General features: G+C 47.5%; 1 long non-coding RNA gene across 1 annotated transcript; it reads left to right on the top strand.

The window, feature by feature from the left end:
* Nucleotides 1-204: 204 nt before the first annotated feature.
* LOC141575163 (uncharacterized) lies at nt 205-4,998 on the top strand. Its single transcript, XR_012502545.1, has 3 exons — nt 205-476; nt 1,866-2,098; nt 4,237-4,998. It is a non-coding gene; the product is annotated as an uncharacterized LOC141575163 (long non-coding RNA).
* Nucleotides 4,999-5,006: the final 8 nt, after the last annotated feature.

Below are 5,006 nucleotides of genomic sequence, written 5' to 3'. Positions count from 1 at the left end.
CCACACACGGACAGGTGAGGGTGCCCCCGCCTCGCTGCCCCGCTGCCCCGCCCACTGGTGGCAGCAACGCCCCAGCCTCCGGCCGGCGCCACATGCAGGTCAGGACTTCCGCGCGGCCCTGCCCTCCCCGGCCCCGCCCAGCTGTCCCATAAGCCTCCCCCCACCCCCGTCCTGGCTGCGCCCTGGCTCCCATTGGCTCCGCAAGTTCTGCCCTCGCACAACTAGACTCGGGAGGACGCACGACGCAAGCGCTACGGGAGGGCCCCGCGGAGTTGCCATGGTTACAGGCGCCACGCTCTGCGCGGGCCGGCGTGCGCTTCTGGGGCGGGTAGCGGGCTCCGGAAGTGTGCAGCTGCCCGGGACCATGGCGGTGCTTGCTGCTGGGGATGGCGGCTTGCTCGGCCGGGCGACTAGTTCTGGCCTGGTCAGTCGGCGGCCGACATCCTGTCTGGGGCGGCGTCCCACAGATGGTAAACGTACGTCCGCGCCGTCGGTGGGGCCGGCGGACATGAACCGGGGTGGGATCGGGGTTGGGGCGGTGGCCGGGGAGGGCTGTGGTGCCGGGGAGCGTGTTGGGGCGGGGCGGGGCAGGGCTTGGGCACAGCCTCAAGCTTTCCTCCCCCTCAGGCCCTGGGGCTGGGGCCGCGAGTCTGGGTCGCCCTTGGTGGCCGCGGCCTCCCAGAACCCCACGGGAAGGGCAGGCGGAGGACCCATCTTAGATGAAGCGGGGCCTTACCCGGGTTTTGAAGAGCCCCAGAATCAGATGTTGGAATGGGGTGGCTTATCAGTCTTGTTTATCTGCAGGGAAATTTCAGTTCCATCCAGATGTTGGTTCCTTCAGTCAACCTCAGGAATAAGACACAAGGGTCAGTGCCGATAAGCAGTTATCTAAGGCTTGACTCAAAATAAACTATGCGGGGTGTAGGGATGGTAGATGGGACCCTCCCTCTTGAAGTTAGCAGTCTTCTGGGATTAGAGGCCCCAGTTGAGGATTACATCCTCATCTGCAGTAATGGAGTTTGTGAGAAACACACAGAGAAGGGAGGGGTGTGGTGGCGGTAACTCATTACAGAATCCAGGACCCTTGCCTGGCTCTTGTGTAGAAGAGTCTCGCCTTGGATAGGGCAACAGTTATCAAAGTGTATCCAAGGCCCCTGAGGTGCAAGACCATTTTCATAGAAACGCCGGGATGTCACCTGCCTTTTGCACACTCTTGCTCTCCCGAGTTCCTGCGGGGTTTTCCAGGGAAAACCTGGCCTGCGATATCACAAAACAGGGAATGCAGAGGCAGATAGGAGAATTCAGCTCTCACCAGTCCAAAAGAGATTTGCAGAAATTAAAATCACTGCTATTCTTCTCACTAATGATTTTTCTTTTGAAAAATAGAATTGTATTTTGTTTAAGAGTATTAATGGTAACATACAGTAGATTGTTAATATTTTTAAGTGAATTCATACACTTTTTCTAACTTCTTGTTTAACTTCTAACACAGGAAATATTGATAGATTAAACTCACATAAATAGCAGCCTTTTGGAGTTCTCAGTAATTGTTAAGAGTGTATAGGGTTCTGTAGAACAAGAAGTTTGAGAGCCCCTGGAGAACGGGTGCTCAGATGCTAGTCGGGTGCTTAGTGGTGTTAGACGGATGCCAAGATGTCTTCCGCAACTGCTCCCGGACTTGAAGTAATTGGCCACATGGAGATGGGTGGGCAGTGCCTCCACTTTACAAACCAGAAGCTGCTGAATGTGTCTGGAGTCTAGGCCATGGGCTGTGCAGGGATTCCCATTGTATCTGTTCTATCTAAGCCTGGATTCCTGTGCAGAGGCCTGGCCCTGAAGACCCGCTCTCCTTTGCTCCCTGCCAGGTACCTTCTGTGTGACTTCAACCCTCCAGAGGGCTTCAACCTCCGTAGGAACGTCTGCATCCACATTGCCTTCCTCCTGAAGACCCTGCTGAAGATGGACGAGCCGGTACTGGTGCAATTCCCTTGGGGCCACCTCTACCACTGGCAGAGCCCCGATCCCTGGTCCGACTCCTTTGACCTCCCAAGTCTCAACAGAAACATCCCTGACATTGAGTACGAGCAGTTCATTGCAGGTGAGGTGGTGGTCATTTAACTGGGGCCAGGTGGTCTTTGTTCTGGTTCCGATCTGAACATCGGGCCATCTTACTTTGGGCTTGTCGGTCTGCTTAGGGGCCCTGCTCATGTTTCCTACACTGCAGGTGAATTTGGTTTTTCCATAGTTTTTTCGGGAAGTCAATTTGAAGTGTATGAGCTCTATGTCCCCTCCCCTCTGAAAACCCTGGCCTCCTGGTGAGATGGAGCGGTGACAAGGAGGCCACTGCCACAGAGGCCCTTGTCCCAGAAAGAGTCGCTCGCTGTGCAGTCAGGGCTGTTCTTACCTGTAGGAAAACACGATGTGTGTGTAACATGGGCCACGTGCTGGAGAAGATATGTAACTGCCCATCCAGTATAATTTTGTCCTGCTCAAGCTACCCATTTTAAATTTTGTAAGAGGGAAGAGTTCAAGATTTTCTTTGAATAAAGGTATTTAGAGCTTATCAATTTTTTTTAAATTGAAATGTGATTGATTTACAATGTTTTGTTAGTTTCAGTTATACAGCTGTTTTGTTAGTTTCAGGTATGCAGCATAGTGATTCAGTTGTACATATACATAGTCTATTCTTTTTCAGGTTCTTTTCCATTATAGGTTGCAAGATACTGAATATTCTTCCCTGTGTTCTACAGTGAATCCTTGTCGTTTGTCTGTTTTACATATAGTAATTTGTATCTGTTAATCCCAAACACCTAAGTTTGTTTTATAAGTCTGTGAGTCTGTTTTTTGTTTTATAGATAAGTCCATTTGTATCATGTTTTTAAAAATTCCACATATAAATGATATCATATGATACTTGTCTTTGTCTAACTTATTTCACTTAGTGAGATAATCTCCAGTTCCATCCATGTTGCTGTAAATGGCCTTATTTCCTTCTTTGTTATGACTGAGTAATATTCTGTTATATCTAAATACCACATCTTTATCCAGTCATCTGTCAGTGAATGTTTAGGTTGCTTCTATGTCTTGGCCATTGTAAACAGTGCTCCTGCGAAAATTGGGGTGCAGGTATCTTTTGGAATGAAGGTTCCCTCTGGATATATGCCCAGGAGTGGGATTGCTGGATTAGGTGATAAGCCTTTTTTTTTTTTTTTTTTTTTTTTTGTCTTTTGAGGAATCTCCATACTGTTTTCCACAGTGGCTGCACCAAACTACATTCCCACCAACAATGTAGGAGGGTTTCCTTTTCTCCACAGCCTCTCCGGCATTTATGGTTTGTGGACTTTTGAATGATGGCCATTCTGACTGGTGTGAGATGATAACATTGTAGTTTTGAGTTGCATTTCTCTGATAATTGAACGATATTAAGCATTTTTTATATGCCTATTGGCCATCTGTGTGTCTTCATTGGAGAATTGCTTGTTTAGTTGTTCTGCCCATTTTTGGATTTGGTTGTTTATTTTTTTCTTATTAAGTTGTATGAACTATTTATATAGTCTAGAAATTAAGCCATGGTCAGTCTCATCTTTTGCAAATATTTTCTCCCATTCCATAGGTTGTCTTTTAGTTTTACTTATGGTTTCTATTGCTGTGCAAAAGTTTATAAGTTTAATTAGGTCTCATTTATTTATTTTGGCTTTTATTTCTGTTGCTTGGGTTGCTTAGATTGCCCTACGAAAACATTGCTGAGATGTATGTCAAATAATGTTTTGCCTATGTTTTCTTGTGAGAAGTTTATAGTGTCGTGTCTAATATTTAAGTCTTTAAGCCATTTTGAGTTTGTTTCTTTTTGGTTTTTTTGTGACTCTATTATATGCTTTTGATTTGTGGTTACCTTATTCTTCAAATATATCAGCCCATTACTATATCTATTTCCTTTAGACTGATAATCACGTAGGCTCCAACACATCCTAAGAATAACGAAGAAAAAAAAGAAAGAAAAAAATCTACATTTTCTTGCTCCCCTCTCCCATTCCCAACTTTTTTTATTTTGATGTCCTTTTTCATTTTTACATCTTTATGTTTATTCTCTTGCAACTCGTTATTGCATTTCCAACTATGGTTTTCCTGTTTCTATAGCATCCTGCTTCCTTTCTGTTTAGAATAGAACCTTTTAATGTCTCTGTTAGGTTCAATATTGCTGAGTTATCTCCCCTCCCCCTCCCCCCTTCCCCCCAGGCCTCTGAATCCTCAGTCCAGGGAAGCTAAACCATTCTAGCCTTCATCGGTTCTGGGAAAGCAATCTTCAGAGTGGGAAAAGACATTGAAAAATAATATTCTGTGAGTTGCATTCTACCCTTGCCCAGAGATGAGAAACATCTGAAGGTGGAGGAAAACAGTTGGAGGTGGGGAACACAAAGTCTTTTCTCTTTTTGCTACTGAAGAAATGATTGCTTTTGTAATTACTGATGATGCCCTTTAAATTGGTGAGATCGAGATTCCACAGCTTCAGCGCCTGTGAATAACCAGCTGGGAGAAAGCTCTCTAGGGCCCTGCAGTGGGAAAGGCAGCCCCTCTGAGCACCTGTTGTTCTGTATTCTTCCTGCCTCCACACGGGTTCCCTAGGCACCGTGCAGGACGATGCAGTTACCCAAGGTGGAGGACAGGGAGACCCCTGCTGTGTGGCGAGCCACAGAAGCCCACACTTGAAGGACAAAATGTAGAGTAGTGGGGCGGTCATAGGAACAGGGGATGGTTGAGACCCAGGATGGTGTCCTGGAGTCCAGCAGCCAAGGCTGGTGGGGCAGATGGGGCCCTGGGGCATGGGCAGTCCTTGAGGGATCTGAAGCAAAGATAGGAACCAAGAGACTGGATTCGTGTGGGGGTACGGCACCCCTTGGAGGCTGCGGGGCAGCTCAGTGGGCCCAGGGGGAGCGGGCACTTCCCCAAAGCTGGGTTGACAGGTCACAACCAACTCACTGGGGACCGAGAGGCACTGAGTCATTTTT

The sequence above is a fragment of the Camelus bactrianus genome, chromosome 26 (genome assembly GCF_048773025.1).
Source record: "Camelus bactrianus isolate YW-2024 breed Bactrian camel chromosome 26, ASM4877302v1, whole genome shotgun sequence".
Classification (NCBI taxonomy): Eukaryota; Metazoa; Chordata; class Mammalia; order Artiodactyla; family Camelidae; genus Camelus; species Camelus bactrianus.
This window is presented reverse-complemented; position numbering and strand designations above follow the sequence as displayed.